Genomic DNA, 19,266 nt, shown 5'->3' on the forward strand with positions numbered 1-19,266 from the left:
TTAACATTTAATGTGGCTCCATCTCTATGACAATATTATATCAACATCTTAAACACTTTATTGTGAATCTAAAAATAAATTCTGGTTGTTTATTTTATAAGGGAGAAGTAATTCTAATTAGTGGGAACAAGTTATTTTGACTGAATTTCCTGTGTTTGACAAACATACAGTCACAGTTATTATGGTAAATAGGGGTGTCACGATACCAAAAATTCAGTAGTCGGTGGCAATACCAGTAAAATTACATGATTCTCAATGGCAATTTCGATACCACGATAAAAAGAAAAAGGATTTTCTAAGATTCCATGTACTCGAACTTGAAACATGAATTTCTTTATTAAAATACTAGAAAAATATCAAAGAAAGAGCACAGGTATAAAGCACAAGCACCTGCCTGCCCTGCACATCGGCTCCAGCCCGCACGCAAACACACACACACAGTGTCATGATTCCTGATTTTGCCTTGTGTTTTTTGTGTTGTGTCACGTTTGAATTTTTTCCTGCCTTGTGCCTTTAAGTTTTTCCTGTGGTCTGCCCTCTGTCTCCCTCTGTCTGTCTGCCTTGTTCCCTCCTGGTCTGCTCCTCTGTGCTCCTCCCCTTCGTTAACACACCTGGCTTCCTCCCTCCTCTTTCTCCTCTCTTGTTCCTCGTTTGGTAATCAGTATCTGTGTACTTAGTCTGTGTGTTTCCCTTCACTCCTCGTCCGTACATTGTACGCATTTTGTATGGTTTTGTCTGCCCCTGCTCATGCCTGCGCCTGTCTGCTCCTGTCGGTTCCCTGTTCCTTCTGATATGTGTTTTTGGATTTTGAGTTTTGCATTTTGCATTTTGATTTGAACTTTGGTTTTGATTTGTACTTTGCCCTTTTTCCTTTGCACTTTGTTGTTTCACTGTTCAGCTGCTACTTTGTTCTTTCGTCCCCGTTTTGTCTGTTTTGGATTTTGTACCTCAAGTCCCCTGTTTAACTGCGTTTGGGTCCACCTCCTTCCTCCTGAGTATTCCCCTGTTTACCAGAACCTGACACACAGCCCTGATTTTTAAAAATCAGGGCTGTCTAATGATTTTTTTTTTAAAAAGCCAGGAATGGGACAGCAATGTACATAACATAAGCCATAACAAATGTGCCCACCATCCCAAACAGTATCACAGAGAAAAAAACACCAGAAAACGTTCATTCTTTGGATGTTGTTAATATGAATCAGAACTCACCTTGAATTCTTTAAACCAATCCGGATGATGGTCTTTCAGGTGCTTTGCTAAGTTGGAAGTATTACCTCCCTTGGTCTGAAGACCACCGTAGCATCATTTGCATAATGGCTTTTGCGGATTAATGATAACGCCACAGTCATCTGCCTCATATGCAGAGTACTTCCATACACAACTCTTTGTGCCTTTTTTATCAACAAGTCGAGTAGGGGCTATTGCTGCAGCCGCAGTTGCCATCTTCCACATGTTTTTGTCATGCCATTTGTAGTTTCACTTGTTCCTGACCTACTACTTCTGAACGTAAGTATCGACTGGAACACTCTGAGTCGTATACTGCCCCAGTTCCTGAGGAAGCGCTGCACCGATTCAACACTGGAATCGATGTGAGTGGTACTTCAGAAAAATGGACATCGTCTGTGTTTTGACATTTTAGAATTGAAAGGTATCGCAAATATCAGTTCTCGTGACATCCCTAATAGTAAACTGTATTCTGTGCACTTAAACTTTATATGTGCTGACTCAATGGTGTGTTCATGGGCTTGATGCTCCCCTCAGGGTCCCAGCACCTGCCTCCCGCAGCGGCTCCTGAAAAAGGTCAAGTCGTTCCTCCTGTAGCTCTGCTGCTGGCGCTCCATCTCACTCCTCCTCTGGTCCTACCTTGGGCTCTTCTACTAGCTCCTCCTCTCGCCCTATCTTTGCCTCTTCTATCTCTTTCTCTCGCTTATTTTCTTCCCTGCCATGCACTTCCACCTCTTTACCGCCAGCCTCTGTGGTGTTAAGTTGTCCAGCCAGGATCACTTCCCGCAAGCGGCAGAAGGCATACAAATCTATGTCTACTATTCCTAAGGTACTGCGTCAGCCTCAGCCTCCATGGAGCGGCCCTATGTGGAAGTTGGTGCAGAACCAGCTGCCTGTTGGGGAGCCTCCAGGTAAGCGCTTTTGTCCGTTGAACTAAATTTAAATTCAGTTTTCTTTTTCATTGAATTTACTTAAAATCAATGGGAATTGATGATTAATTTGATTTTAATTGCATTGGGCCCACGCTCTGAGGAGAAACGCAACCTTGTCGCTGCAGAATGATTCTGGCAGGTTGTCTGCACATGTATGCACAGCGAATGGATCTGGGAGGATAGCGTGAACCTCCAACATGTTTTCACCTCCCAGTGAAACTCATCTGTGCAGACACTTAATACGATGACCACATCAAGGGGGTTCACATGTGTGTCGTCATCCACCCTTAGCCAAGAAGAACCTGCAGTGACAAGTTCCTCAGTTCAGGGGTTCATTTTGTGTATGTGCTAGCATTAGCGTCACGGTACAAAGGGCAGATATACATCGTTACGGAGTGTGAGGATACAAGGAAAGCAATTTATTTGAGTTGCCTTGTACAGGGTTCCCGCGGGGTCTTAAAGTCTTAAAAAGAGCTGGGCAAACATAAGCTAGCTGAATAATGCCTTCAGCAGACTCGACCAATTAGCCAGTTTTGTGCCGGCTCACCTCTACCGTCCCTGCCGTGATCCTCCTCCTCTATGCCTGGTCCCTCCGGTATCCAGCGAAATATCACAGCTCCGTCGTCGAACGACCTTCGGGTGAGCGCAACTTTTGGATCGACTGACACGTCGAAAGCAGAGGTGCTCTGGATTCTTCACACTGTGTCAAAACACCATTTATTCAATTGCAACAGCGAGATTTGCGATCTCTTCCGAGTTATGTTCCCCGACTCAGCAATCGTGAAGACGTTCTTTTGCGGGCCAAATAAGATCGCCTATGTGGCAAGATTTGGATTGGGTGAGTTCATAAAGAGGGAATTAATTCGTTCTCTTACCGGGCCGTATGTCGTTATTTTCGATGAAAGCCTAAACCAAACCACCAAGACCAAGCAGCTTGACGTCCACGTTCGTTTCTGGAACGATGGCATTGTAAAATCGCAGTACCTGGGCTCACAGTTCATAGGACATGGGACAGCGCGGGACCTACTGAAACATGTCATAGTAAGTGAAAGTTTAATGGGCTATTCTTTTACTCATCAATTTTGAGACTAAGGAAACAATACGTTTAGAAAGTTATGTCTGTCTCTCCATTTAAAGCTGTAGTTAAAGTAACCTAACATTGTAATATGGTTTAATTTGTGTTATCAGTTTAGATTTAGATTAGCCTATTGTCTCACACAACATTTAGATAGAAACTCTATTTATCCCTAGGGGAAATTCAGGGTCCACACAGCTCAAAGACATAGAGACATCACACATAACAAACGCATACAATGTACAACAAGCATGATAGCAAAATAGTCTGTGATCAAGAGATAGGGAATAATGTAGGTTCACATACAGTTTAGGCCACATTAGCAGTCATAGTTATACAAACCTACATGGATACATGAAGAAAGGCTTGTAGTCAAACATGTAGATGGTTAAATGTACTGTGTGTGTGTGTGCTATTGCTTTAATGATGTATATCTGTCTTTTTATTTCTCCTTATTTTAAACACAAAAGGAGTCTTTGGATCAATTGGACCGCAGCAGGCTGTTGTCAGTCTCCATGGATGGGCCTAATGTTTTAGAGCTCCTCCAGCTTGACCATGCTGAGAACTACGGGTGTGCACAGCTGGTGTCTGTAGGCAGTTTTGGGCTCCACACACTACATAGTGCCTTCAAGGCCGGCTTTTCGATGTGGAATGTGGACAAGATCTTAAGGGCAATGCATACATTATTTCACCATGTTCAAGCGAGGAGGGAGGACTTTGTAAGGGTCACCAAATCCTCAGTGTTCCCTCAGCCATTCTGCGGCCATCGTTGGCTGGAAAATCTTCCCGTAATTGAGAGGGCTCTGGCGGTCTGGCCATCTCTGAAGCTTTACCTAGAAGCTATGCAAAAAACAAGAGCTGCCAAACCCCAAGACAACATCATTTGACACCATAGAAGCCACTCACAAGGATCCCTTAACCACAGTGAGGATGCACTTCTTCATGACCGTGGCCCGGACCTTTGATCCATTCATGAAAAAGTACCAGACGGATGAACCTGTGATGCCTTTCTTTGGCAAAGACTTGGCTGAGTTGGTTAAGGTAATTATTTACAGTATCACTTGTTGACATAAACCTCTCAGCATACATTCTATTTGTTTATTTATTCATCTCTGGTGATTGTTTTTATCCAAGTCAAAGTATTTGTCACATTGTTAGGCCTACATGTGAATTGCTTTGTTAATTGAATGAAACCCTTTTCAAAGTCAAAGTGGCTTTAATGTCAATTTCTTCACATGTCAAAAGAATCGAGAGGACGTTTCCCACTCTCCCACGGTGAAACCTGTGTAGTGCACAGTCACAACAGAATAGACAAGACATTTCCTAATACTAACTCTGTTATTGTTAATTAGACGGGCTAAATACCTGTCATCTTTACCTTTTTAGATTACAATTATGATGTCACTGCATACATGATACAAGGGAATTGTATTTCATTTGTCTTCTGACAGAGTCTACTGAGGCGCTTTGTTAAAAGAGGTCCTGCAAGACATCACTGCCTTTCAGCTTATCACACTGGACCTGTCTGACAAGAACTTGCTCCTCCTTCAACAGAGGGTTGACATCGGTTTGGGTGCTGAGGCAGCTCTCAAGGTATTGTCATCATTCTTAAGTTGTTTTTTTTTTTTTTTTGCAGGCAACAAGTGTCATTTCGTTTAGCATACTATGTCAGTTACAAAGTGTGAAAAACAGTTAGAAACTGACTGATTGCCTAACTACATAACTTTTTTTTTGATACTAATGACATGTACTTTTTTTATTGCACAATCCCCTATCCAGAACAGTAAAAGTGCAGAGCTAAGGGTCCTTGAGTTTAGGAGGGATTGCATGCAGGGACTCTCAAACATCGTGAGGAAAGTTCAGGAGAAGAGCCCCTTGAAATATGTAACAGTTAGGCAGATGGCGTGTCTGGACCCGTCTCTCATGTTCAGGGACCCAGACAGATGCAAGACCAGGATGAAGTGTCTAATACAGAAATTTCTGAAGGACAAACAGCTGGCAGGTGTATCTGCTGGTAGGAATAGAGTTGGAAGGGGTTATGAACCAAAGTTTGAGTACCATGCTCAACTGTAGTCTGATTTTTATAATACTGTGTTTCAAGCATTTCTCTATGTTGCACACATTTAGTCCCTCATTTGGCCTGTTTCTCTTTTCCTATCAGGGTATTGGTTTAGCATGGACATCTTGCTTTTGTAGTTTCCTCTTATAATGGTCCTGCGTGCACTGGCTCACATGTATTGAATAAGTCCCATCAGTTTACACAGGCTATTGTTGTTATTGAAGACATTACATAGGTTAAGAGTCAGTTTGAGTCTTGGGTGCTGTGGTTTATCTATATGCATATTTGACTTTTCTTTTATCACTCACTTTATTTTAGGGGATGCCATTGTCCAACAATTTGAGTTCCCGTCTGTTGAGGCAAGGAATGAAGATTTTTCTCAGCTTCCAGCCATTCAGCACGCGGCTAGACCCCTACCTGCAAGAGAGAATGAGCCATCCCTATCCTGCTGCTTGGGATTTTTGTCAGCGATTGCTCCTTCTGTCCCATGGGCAGGCCTCTGTTGAAAGGGGATTTTCTATCAACAAGGAGGTGGAGAATGAAAATATGAAGGAGGAGGCCATCGTCACAAATCGTCTCATCTGTGATTATGTAGAGCTGCATGGGGGTGTTACAAAGGTGCCCCTCACCAAGGAGCTCCTCACATGTGTTGGTGCAGCCCGTTCAAGGTATCGTGTCTTTCTTGATCAGGTGCGCACCAGGAAAGAGTCTGATATCCAAAGCCAGAAGAGAAAGCTGGCAGAGGATGGGCTAGAGCTTCTTAAAAAGAGAGAGTAGCCTGGAAGAGGTCTCCAACTGTCTTGCCAGGTAGGCAGACATGCTACCAGAGGAAGCAGAGGGAAAGGCTGGATCTAAGATGGCCATGCTCCTGACCAAGTCAAACGCCCTTAGAAGGGCACACAAAGATAAAGTGGTCGTATTAAAAAAATATTGAGGCTGAGATTGGTGCTAAAGGGGAGGAACTTAGGAATATGTGATGTCTCTCTTTCTCTCTCTCACACACACACTGCCTCTCTGACACACACTCATCATCTGACACTCACTCACACTCACAGAGAGAGAGTGAGTCAGTGAGAGAGCGCCGGTGAGAGAGTGTGAGTGTGTGCTTTTTCTTGCATTTGTAAGTTGCAGTGCGCTTTTTAATTAATATGATATTAAATATATTCTATTTGGCGGCAAGTTTGTTTTAGCCTGTTTTATCTGTTAATGACTGAACTCATTGTAATAAAATGATTTTTTCAGAATTTATTTGATTTTGAATTTTTTTTGGTAATGTGTCGTGAAGGTCTTAAATTTAAATTTTCATGGTCTTAAAATGTCTTAAAGGTCTTAAATTTGACTTGCTGAAACCTGCAAGAACCCTGCTTGTATTTAATTTCTTTAACCCTTGTATGGTGTTTGGGTCTGTGGGACCCGTTTTCATTTTTCAATGAAAGGAAAAAAGATACGATTAATTATTTTTCAAAGTCATATTCATTGGCTTTGGCTCATTTTCTGTGTAGAACATATATCAGAACGCATTTTCAATGACCATACACTGTACACCCCCCCTACACATTTATATTTCATACAGGGCTAATAAAAGTGGGAAAATTGGGGAAAGTGTGTGTTTTCAAAGTTGCAACATTGTTGAAAAATGTACGCACCAACACCGTTCACTCTCCCTTTCCCGCATATGTTATCCTCTGTCTTGTGGGAACCCATCTTTATTTTCTCATACTCTATCCCAGCTGCAAATGGGGGGTGGGACACTATATATAGCTATGGCAGTGTGGTTCCATATCACAACTGATCAAGATGGCCAAAAGATTCACCTTTCAGAGGGCCTTGGAATTAATTTTGGAAGAGGGCGAAGATGATGATGCAGAGGACGATGATTCAGAATTTGTGGATCACATTTCTGAAAATTCAGTTTAACAGTGATTACGATGAAGAGGATGAGCGTCAGCTAGGTCCAGAGCGAAGACGAGCCACAGGACCAGCCCATCAGCAGCTAGCCCTGGGAACAGTCTGTCAGCAGCCAGCTCAAGGACCAGCCCTTCAGCAGTCACCTACAGAACCAGAACAAGCCTTTCAGCAGCAGGTAGAGAAATATGGATCTTGTGATTCTTGCCCAAGAAATGAGCCACCCTGCATAGCTGCCAATGTTATAAGAATGCAACCAGGGCCAACACGGATGGCAGTTACTCATGTGCAGGACATCAGGTCTTCTTTTCAGCTTTTCATCCCAGATTCCATCCAGAAAATTATTCTGGATTGCACTAATTTAGAGGGAAAGCGTGTTTTTGAGGAGAGGTGAAATGAGATGGACCAAACGCATTTACAAGCCTACTTTGGGGTTCTTATCCTTGCTGGAGTGTTAAGGTCCAAAGGGGAATCCACAGAATCCCTGTGGGATGCAGAAACTGGCAGGGAACTGTTCCGTGCAACAATGTCACTGGACAACTTCCACATAATTTTCAGGACTATCCGCTTTGATAACTGAGACGACAGACCAGCTCGACGGCAGAGAGACAAGCTAGCTGCCATCAGGACAGTGTGTGACAAATGGGTGCACCTCCTCCCCCTGTTTTACAACCCTGGGCCTAATGTCACCATTGATGAGCAGCTGATGCCATTCAGGGGCCGCTGCCCCTTTAGGCAATATATTCCATCTAAACCAGCAAAATATGGTATAAAGATCTGGGCTGCCTGTGATGCCACTTCCTCATATGCTTGGAACTTTCAAGTCTACACAGGAAAACCTGATGGAGGAGCTCCTGAGAAAAACCAAGGAATGAGAGTTGTCCTGGACATGACTCAGGGACTCAGTGGACACAACATCACATGCGACAATTTTTTTACCTCGTACAAGCTGGGACAGGAGCTCCTAAAGAGGAAGCTGACCATGGTGGGAACATTACCGAAAAACAAGTCTCAGCTTCCACCCCAACTGCTGACTACAAAGAACAGGCCTGTCAAGTCTTCCAAGTTCATGTACACGGCTGACACGTCCCTGGTATCCTATGTCCCCAAGAAAAGAAAGAACGTGGTACTCATGAGTACCCTGCACAGGGATGGGAGAATTTCTGGCCAAGAGCATCAGAAACCAGAGATCATTCTGGATTATAATGCCACAAAAGGAAGCCCTACGCTGGCCACTGGTGATTTTCTTTAACATTTTGGACATCTTGGACAATGCCTTTGTCATTTTGATGGCACTGAAGCCAGAATGGAACAGAGGGAAGCTCCAGAGGAGACACCTCTTTCTTGAGGAACTGGGAAAAGAACTGGTGAGACCTCAAATCCAGAGGAGACAGATTGTTCCCAGAACCCCAGCCTCTGCAGCCATCGTGAGGAGGATTCAGAAGGAGACTACTGGTTCCCCATCCACCCAACCTACAGAACCACCATCTGCAGAGCCTGAAGTAAGTGTGTGATGCTGTTGCAGTATATGTCTGACACACATGCCTAGCAAGAAAGAGATGGTGGTAAAAATCCTGATCTTTTCATTATTCTAGGTTGCGGGCAGCAGCAACAAAAGGAAACACTGCGAAGTGTGTGGACCGAAAAAGGACAGAAAAACCCAATATGCATGCATCAAGTGCAAGAAGCATATGCAACACACACACAGTGAAACTCCGCCCCTCATGTGTTGTATAGGCTGTAATAAAAAGGCTATGTGTTCAATGGGGCCGATGTGTTGTCTGGACGGACTAGACTGGTTACTGTATGAGTTCAGTTTGTGTTGTGTAAACTGACCTGAATGAGTTACATTTCTAAATAAGTTCAAATAAATAAAAATCTGTAGTCATGAAAAACCTTCCCCCATTTGTGAATTTGTTGATTTTTTTTTCCACTCATATCTTGACTTTCTTTTTTATTACATTTTTTTAAAAAACAAACAAAACGAGTTATACTCTAGTTAATAAAAGGTGATCTACCAAAGGTAAAGGGCAAATATTAACCATATAGGCTGTTTATATTGCTTGTAACTGGGATGAAGTAAACATCTGTTGAGAATTTTAACACAAAATAGTTTGATAATGTAGCATTTCAAACCCAAAAATGCAGCGGGTCCAACAGACCCACGAACACTGGCTGAGTTACAAAAATATGAACACCACACAAGGGTTAAAGCTAATTTATTGGAAGTGATAGTGTTGAGGTAAGAAGGGAAGGAGGAACAAGGAAAGCACTTTCTTTACAGCGATTTGAGTTGCCTTGTTTTCACCTTCTTCTGTTACCCAATTGTCAGTGATCTATCCCTTTTTAAATTATTGAAAAATCTGTGATTACAGTCTGTATCTAATACTCATTCTCTTTGTGTCTAGCTACTACAAAAACAAGGCCAAATCTAAGCCTAAAGTCCCTGTAGGGCTGATGACTCCCTCTGTTGCAAAGAAGAAAAGGGATCAGTGGAGGATAGACAAAAGAAATCAGAGGGAAAGATTGACCCCAACGAAATCATGAACAACACTCCAGAGTCTATAAATGAATTAGATCTTGAAGATCAACTTGAACCCCAACCCAGGGAGGCAAATGAACATCAGCCTCATCCTCCCCTATCCAGACCCACGGAGCCAAATGATCATCAGGAGAATGCTCCGCCACTTGCTCCATCTACCACAGAAAAAAATAATAGTAACACATCCAAGCGATTCGCTAAATTAAAGAAAGAAAAGACAAAACTGAAGGATGAAATTGCCAAACTTCAGAGGCAACATAAACTGTCACATCAGAAATCTGAGAAATTACGTAAATGTCTCAAAAGGGCCGACAAAACCAAAATTATTAGTGAGAACTACAGCCCACAGGGGAGCCAAGAAGCTTGCTGCACAGAAGAGGGCACAGGTTACACGCTTTCTGTGTAGGAATGAAAATAACAGACTGCTACCAGGGGAAAAAAAGACACAGTGACCAAAAACAAGGACAAGGTATATAGAAGAGTCCTCCAGAAAACACTTAAAGAGCTATATGTGCAATACAACAAAGAACCAAAAAAGGAACTCACAATGTCATATAGGCAATTTTTGCATCCCTTTTTTGTTAGAGCCAAAAGCAAGTGATCGCGACACTTGCACATGCATATACTAGTAGAAGTACTTTGATTATACACATATATACAACCTTACACATGTCAGTTCAAACAGTCCATAGATAGATGTGATGTGCATAATCTGTACTGCACAGGCAGTTGATATACTACACATGAACTATATATCAGTAATAAAGTAACAACCTTTCTATTGTTTTCTGTTATTTTATACTGTTTTCAGTAAAGCAGGACAGTTCTGTTAAATAAATAAATATTTAATATTGACAGAATAATAAAAAATATTTATTCTGTCAAGTTAAGCAGGACAGAGTTCTGTTAAATATCTTTTATTTTGCACAAAAAAATACATTGTTGAATAATATTTTTTTCTATGTATTCGTATCACTCAAAAACATGCATCAAACTAAATTCACAATAGAGTCAAATTATTTGGAAATCGTTTCACACACAAAAAAAGGCAACAAAAAAAAACTTAGTGACTGCCAGCCATCCTGCCAGCCAGTGACTGCCAGCCATCCTCAAGTGCTGCTGCAGCAAGAAGAGCGAAAGCAGAAGAGGAGGCGCTGGCCAGAAAGCGGCATGCAGCCAAACAACGCCAGAGAGCTTGCGAAACACTCGTCTAGGTTTAGACACACACACACACACACAAATGTTTTTCATGTCTGTCTTTTATTTTTTATTTCAGTGTCATGCGCCCTAGTAGGACTAGAGATGCACCGATCAATCGGCAACCAATCGCAATCGGCCGATAATGCGGTTTTGATTGGAGTTCTCAAAATAGATCACATCAGGCCGATCAGATGACGTTTAAGTATCCACCTTGTTCCTAGCTCCCATGAGCCCTTGCGTGAATTATGGGTGAGACTTCCGGTATAAACCGGAACCGGCGTTTTTATGCTTTTATGCTAGCTGTCAGCGCTAATCTTTCTCCGCCGATTACCTAAAACATGTGGGAACACCAGCTGTCACAGCTCAGACAAGACGGCATTGCAATCCCACTGCCTAATAATATAAAGGGGTGGGAGGATGACTTGAAAAAGTGGCCTAAATTAACATACAGTAGTATATTTAGCTACTTTATCAACTCTGCCGCTTCGGACGGGGAGGCAATGAATAACCTAAAAAGCTCTGAGGCGTATCAGTATCTGCACAGTAATAAGGTGGGACGCGTTTGGTTAAAAGAGATCGTGGGACACAATCAGACGTAGAGCCCAGCCAAAGCCTTAAAGTCCCCCACCACCGAGCCTGGGTTTTAGTGTCATCATCGGGTGAAATACAAACAGCAGGGTGTTCATGTGTTGCAGGTCAAGGCAGATCTTGCAGCCACGCTGCTGCCATCCTTTGGAAGGTATATGTTGATCATTCTGCTAGTTTTAATAATAATTTTCATTGCTTTTAATGTAGGGTTGCAACAAACGATTATTTTTGTAGTCAATTAAATGTCAATTCGTCAATTAAATGTAATTAAAACTATAGAAAGGAGCAGGTATCATAAGTTTTCTTTTTCCTGCTCCTTTTCATTCATGGTGTTACGTATATAATCATGTAATGTGTGCAATCATGTAATGTATTTAATCTATGAATGGAATACCATAAAATACCAAATAATAGCCGGGGCGTTTATTTGTTTCAATCACTTAACAGACGAGGCATTTATTTGGGACAGGCGTTTAATTCCTTCCTCACAAAAATCCGGGATGAAAATGTCACAAACTTCACCTCTCGGTGAGTTCTCTGGCATCCGTCTGCAAGTTAAGTTGTGGTGAGGGAAACGATTCATCCAACCAGCACTCACAGATAACTCCTCATCTCTGCTGTCACTCACGGTGGCGTACATTTGTTTCGCCCTGATCATCATGCGGGACACTCTCTCGTGGCGTGCCCGTTTGCTGATAACTCATCCCCGCATGTTTATCTCAAGCTCCTCTCTAGCCTTCTTCCTGCCTCCAGCAGGCAGCCTGGCCCTGTTGCTGTCCTCCTCGGACAGCTCCGTTTTTTTTTTTTTTTGTTTTTTTTTTATCACCAATCTCTCCCTCTCTTGGGGTCGACAGAGAAACGTCTAGCGGCTGCTTCTCCAGAGTTTTCCTCTGCATATTTTATGACAGAAAGTTTGAATTTCAAGTCGTGCTTTTTATTTATATATCGCCATTGTGATCATCAGTGTGATACTGACTGACAGAAAGCAGCACGAATATGTGAAAAAGGCGAGGAAAAACGTTTAGTGTCAGTGGTCACGTCTTCTTCCTTGATTTAAAAAAAAAAGAAAAAATTAATTAGACCCGGCATTAATTTATCAAAATATACATCTGCACCTGGCGTTTAAAGGGGACCCTGCGTTAATTGATACCCGGCTATTATTTGGTAACATACGGTAAATAGATATGAATGAACGAATGAATCTTTAATTTATTTTCAAATCAGGTTGAGAATGCTGTGAGACAGGGAAAGACAGGGACATCATGCACTGATGCACAGAGAAAGTGGAATGCAGGCACAAGAAAGAATGCTGAGCTTAAAAGGGTGAAACACATCAATTTTAAACGCCATAAAGCAGACCACATTCATGAAGGCTCATCAGCATCAGCATCAGCATCAACATCAGATCCCACAGGTGCAACATCAGCAGAGTGTGCTCCCAAACTGTTCAAGGATCACAGAGAATTTAAAACTTACATCCGTTCGTCTGTGATGGCCCCACTGTATCAGCTGCAGACTAATGGCCCCCTTCAACAGTGTTACAGATTAGTTGTAGATGAGTCTTCTCAGAGCCAGAATGATCTACAGATACCCCATACAGAGCACAGCACAATGCTGACTTGCAGGAAGTGTCTCAGTTTTTATGAATCCAATGTTCAGCTAAGCCCAGCTCAGGTGGAGAAGTTGAGTGAAGAGACCCAAATACAGAGTGCATCACAACTTTGGCATGATGCAAGGAAGCTGCGACTGACTGCGAGCACGGCAAAGAGAGTGCCTAAACGAAGCACTACAAACCCACAGAAGTTCCTCAGTGAACACTTGCACCCCACCTTCACTGGCAATACTGCCACTAAATATGGCAAAGAGAATGAGGAGAAAGCCATAGAGCTCATGGAGGCTCAAGGGCACACTGTGGAGCGGAGAGGCCTGGTGCTGTGTCCTGACCATCCCTGGTTTGGAGCGAGCCCAGATGGAATTCTGGACTCAACACAGCTCCTAGAGATCAAGTGTCCACTAAAGAGCAGCACATCACTTGCAGAGTTTCTAAGTCAGCCAACTGGTGACATTAGATGCTTAGAAGATGGAAGCTATTTCATTCTCCCCAATGGGCCACGTGGATACTACCTCAAGGTGGGTACATTTTAATTGTAATGTATGAACTAATGTGACAGGGTACTTGTAAGCCTTCATTAACCCTTGTATTATGTTCGTTTCTCCCCCCTTACTTTGGTGTTCGCGGTCAAATTTGACCAGTCAGGTTTAACTGCTCTTATGTTACCACAAAAAAACATAATTAGAACATAATCATTTACCAAATGTTATTTAACACCCTTTAATGCTGTAAACAATGTTTCCAACTAGTTGTAAACATGCATAACTGCAGTGAATATACAAAGAATAGACACTGAAAATTATAATAATAATCAAAACGGAGACCAAATTCTCAGAACATCAGAAAAAATCATCATGAATAGTCATCTGTGTGTGTGTGTGTGGTGGTGTGTGTGTGTGTGTGTGTGCCACACAGGAGTGGCATTGTACAATCAGGTTGGAGTGTGCCTTGCAAACATAGGCATCACATTTGTAGCTAACTTGTTTTATTTATATTCTCTTGGAGGTCTACCTGGTCCAACTCTCTCCATGTGTCCCCAAACACACACTTCCCCCCCAGGTTTGTCATGTCCAGTATAATTTCCTCCATGGACTCTGGTAAAAAGAGTTGGAAGCTGGACTTGATGTCATCCAAATGAGATATTACGTATCGTGTTGGCCCTGGCATCATCCTTACAATGTTTTCCACTCTTGCTCTGCCTCCTCTGTCCTGGGAGGAAGAATACCAGAGCAAGTTGTCGCCCTTGGACTGGAATGTCACCTCAGGTGCCTCTTCTTCTCGTGCCTCTTCTGCATGTGCCTCTTCCTCTGGAATCTGTTGCATCCATCCATCTGTTGACTGGTCAGTCTCATAAAGGTATGGATCAAAATCAGGATGGATGTCGTCTTCCATTACTGACACATCTTCCTCTATCTCCAGTTAAACTTCGATCTCGTCTTCATCTGATTCAAAAAATCGGTCCAGAGCCTCTTTGACAGTAAATTTCCTACTCATTGTGGTCACAGAGTCAAATGACAGAAAGGCACAAATAAAGTTTTATATAGGTTGTCTGGGAGAAGATAATCTATTTTGTAAAGTGTGGTTCACGTGTAGGGATGGGCACATAAGCATGGGAAAGAGATCAGTTCCTATAACAAACACCTAATTGTTGAGTTTGAAATGTGTAAGTCTGTATATATTGGACCTTTGAACAGGTTTGATACATTGTTAGGTCTGGAGAGTGTGTGTGGCTCCCAGGTGGGCATATAAGCGAGAGAAAGAGACAGTTTCCCATAAATGACATCTAATTCTTCAGTCAGGAATGTGTGGTACACGTGGGGGAATATATACTGTATATGTGCGTGTGTGGGTGTGTATGTGAGGGTGGGACGATGTTTGTGGTTGTGGATGTAGAAGTGTGTGTGTACATGGGGATGTTTTCCATCTAAGGAATTAACATAATCTAGTATTACCCATTCATTTCATATGCCGGTCAATTTTGACCGGGAACACCACAGGTGTTACAAAATTGATTAGATGACTCAAAATTCATTGAAAGTGCTGATCAGAAATTTTATATGTTCAAATGCCTAGTGTGGAGGATATCATAAAGCCTCGAGACAATCAGAAGAAAAATAAAATGTTTAGGATCTTATGAAGTTGTAAATCGGTCAGATTTGACCCGAACATCATAGGAGGGTTAAAATAAACACTAAGCCATATTTTACATTTATCCCTCCAGGTCCAGCTGACAATGATGTGCCTGCAGCTGCAGACCTGTAAGCTGGTTATCTGGACACAAACTGAGCACCTGGAGTTGGACATTCCATTTGACAAAGTCTTTACAGATGCACACATGAAACACCTCCAAAATTTCTACTTTACACATATGCTTCCAACATTAGTGGATGAATTTGTTGCAAAGAAGGTTCTGCTCTGCTCCAAATATCTGGATCTCTTGAAAATACAGTAAGCACTTAACAGGTGTAATGTGTGTTACAGACAACAAAAGAGCTCTCTATGAAGGAAAATAAGGGAGGAAAACAAGACAATTTCAGTTGATTAGTTTGTGTTTTTATCACAAGGAAATGGGTGTTTTCAATACAACATTTTGGTATGTTACAAATAAAAACAAACAAACATAAAACATCCCATCCATACTGTACATATTAGAGCATACAAGTCTGAAAATATTTACAAGCTGGAGTCACATTAGTTGACCTCTTTGCATTGAAAAAAGTAATAGTTTTTGTTTGTTTACTAGGTAAGTAGTCTAACAACAATTTTCCTGTTCAAGTTATGTAAAAAAAAAAAAGTAGAGCTGTCCCTCAGTTGTTTTTGGAAAATGTTCAGGGAATGAAATATGTATTTATGTGTATAAGTAGGCTATGTAATATGCATCTATGTATGTAATTGAATTTCTGTGTGTATGTACAAGTGCACCATTAAATGTCTTCTCAATGTTCACTTGAAATTAGCTCAGATCTTAAATTCACTAAACCTGCACAGATTTTGAGAATCTTGTCAATTTTTGGCACCAAGTTGATTGGCACAGTTTGTGACAGAATCTTGTACACCTTGAGACGCCTTATGGCCCGCTCAACATGAATGCGAGCATGAGCAATGCGGCGTGTACGAGTGACCCCCTCGTTGGTCAGCTGGCACCCTTTGCGTGTGAATGTTGGAATGATGAGGTTCACCCTACGCTCCTCCAGCAAGTCCCTCACCGTGAACCCACGGTCACCCATCACCTCATCTCCAGCACGCAAGTAGTCTAGGAAACCACAGTTCTGCGTTATGTACCTGTCACTGCATTTTCCACCATAAGCATCAGAAATAAACATGATTACTCCTGAGGGAGAAACAGCCACTAAATACTTTACTGTGTTATTTTCATAATAGTGACTGTATGACTCACTTCTTGAATCCAGGTTTTTTGGTTTTTGTAAAACTGTCTCTGTGCAGTCAATTACACAGGTTGTGTTAGCAAAGTGCTCTTTAAAAGCTTTTGGCAATGTTGCTTTGATTGTTTCACGCGGCAACCACACAATGAGATCCTTAATGTGTTCACACATAATGTCTACCCACATTCCCACTGTCTTGTTAACCTGACCTTGCGATATTTTAAATCGGCGTGCTAAATCAGCCATGACAAAGTTTTGTCTTAGTTTCATCAAAGTCATAAGAATTTGGTCCACAACTGGCATTGATGGTGAAGCTGGGGCAAATGGTTGTAGGCACGCTACGAGTGTTCTAAATTCTGTTAGAGGAATGCCTGTATACAGAAGGGAGTCTGCATCACTCTCTAAAATGCTGTCAGCAACAGGGTGTTGCAGTTCTGGTGGTGGTGGTGTATGCAGTTCACACGTGATGGTGGGCCCTTTTGAATAGATGTGATCCTCCATCCCTGGGTCTGACCACTGTGTTTGGGCATCACAGGATGACTTTGCTGCTGCACACAGCTCCTCACCCGGATTCATCTCATTTTGCTCATCTGAGGGTAGCAATAGAGTACATGATTATCAAAACATGATGCATTAGGGTTTTCATTATCAGAATCAAAACACTTTAATAATCCAAGGCAGAAAATTGTTGATGTTACATAGCTCTAACATTTCTGGTAATAGAAGGTATATAATACATAAGAAAGAAGAATTAAGCTGTTGTTGAAAATATAGTGTTCAACATAAACATTTGACACTTTTATTACACCCACTCCATTAATCTTCCATCCACCCAACTACTTCCCACTGGTAACCGCATCACTTATGCGCTTCAGAAAGCAAGAGAAAACCCGGTACATAATGTCAACTACAATATTACATTCAGATGAGATTAAAATACTGCATTGTTGAACATTTGTGTCTGTACTGAAATTGTGACATTTTTAGTATCATACTGACCAGCAGTCCAGACGCACGTCACATTTGAACTGTTCAGAAAAGGGTAATACATGTTGTTGCCTGACAAATACTACAGTACTGTGTCCTCCACACGCATGAAATCATACCTGTTATTTTCGTGACACTGCTGTCAGTCCTCTTTAGCACCCGGCGTCTCTTCTCCGGTGGTCTCTCATAGCCCAACCACAAAGTAGGGTGCGGGTGTTCCTCCGTGGGCTTTTTTTAAACAAAATGAAATGAGCACACGTAAAGTATTTTTGGTGGTTTCTTCAGGTTGAGCTGCTTCAGCCACATCCTTCTGAGTTCCTCATCCCTCGGTAGGCGGTGGAAACTGTACCGACTCGGACTCTCACAACAACATTCCCTATTCGTCCGGGGTTCATGTTCAAAACACTGCTCCTTTAGCCACAGATTTAATTTCGCCTGGTTATTAGTACGACCACGAACAGCGCAACACGTTCCCGAGCTGCGCAAGGACATTTTTAGAGCTGATAATTGTAACAGTATTAAAACACCAGACTTACAAATAAACCGCTACGGGACACGAAAACCGCTAGCAACCAATGGCTCACTGCTACTTCAGGCGTGTCACCGGAAGTTGGACCCATAATCGTTTCTACATCAGCGCCCTCAGGAATAAGGTGGATAAAGACGGTGCATTAACTGCATGCAGGGAGGGAATTTCATGGCCGCCGTTGCCCGCACTTTGGCCTTGATGCCCCGTGAAAAAAAAAAAACTCATCATACGGCCACAGTGGCCTCTGTGCCCCTGGCCCGGTCAGCGTAGCGAGCTTGCCCTGAATTACAGCCACCTGAGTGCACAGTAGTCACTCACAGTAACTTCAGTGAGTCCGCGGTTCGCGCATGTGGAGTCTCATCAACACGATGATCTCACGTGAAAGCCTCTCAAACAGCAGCAGCGTCTCAAAACAGAGTATGAAACTTACAGCACAGGTGCGAAAGCGAGCGCAGCCGGTTTTGACATGATACGTAACTGACTTATGTGGTAGGATTTAGTCTGGTAAAGTTGGAAATATATTCACAGATTCGAACTTCCCGGATCAATAACTCATAAGTGAAACCTTGTTAAAACACAAACGACGGCTCTTTTCTACCATAGTAAGGTAGACAACGAGCTACAACCGTATTTTAATCAAAATGAGTGTCTGGACATTAACTCTGGTCTGTATGGTCAGCCAGCTGTGAGACGAGGGCGCAGGGACCGTCTACAAAGTGCAACACCGAAAAGAGAAACTACAAAAAATTCAATAACTTCACTATTATTCAGAGTGTAGTGTCACCAAAATCACTTCACGCATCAGTGGTCTCCTGCTGGTTATTCTACAATTTTTTGTTTGGAAAAAATGTGCTTTGCCATAATTTTGGGGAATTTCTATTGGGAGAAATATGCAATAACACTAATATTCAGTGAGATGTCACAAAACTCACCTCACCCTAACCCTGCTTAACAAAAACTACTTTCTAATGTAACTTTAACTTGATTTTGATATAAAAAAATGTTTTAATACACAATCCATGTCTTACTATAAATTAGGATGTTATGGTATCGGTCTGAAAGGTAAATCAACCCATTTTACTCAGTGGCCTTTGTGCCCTGTCATGTGGCCTTGGTGCCCCTGAAAAAAAAAGTGAAGGCCAAATGGACTTGCCCCTAAAATGACAAAATTCCCACCCTGACTCCATGCATTCCCACTAGTAAGCTACAGTTACTCTATGTAAGCTGAGT

At 42.2% G+C, this 19,266-nt stretch overlaps 1 pseudogene; it reads left to right on the forward strand.

The window, feature by feature from the left end:
- The first annotated feature begins 7,145 nt into the window (after positions 1 to 7,145).
- Positions 7,146 to 14,583, forward strand: LOC115567206 (uncharacterized; annotated as a pseudogene).
- The last annotated feature ends 4,683 nt before the right edge of the window (positions 14,584 to 19,266 follow it).

Source organism: Sparus aurata, chromosome 17, assembly GCF_900880675.1.
Source record: "Sparus aurata chromosome 17, fSpaAur1.1, whole genome shotgun sequence".
NCBI classification, from domain to species: domain Eukaryota; kingdom Metazoa; phylum Chordata; class Actinopteri; order Spariformes; family Sparidae; genus Sparus; species Sparus aurata.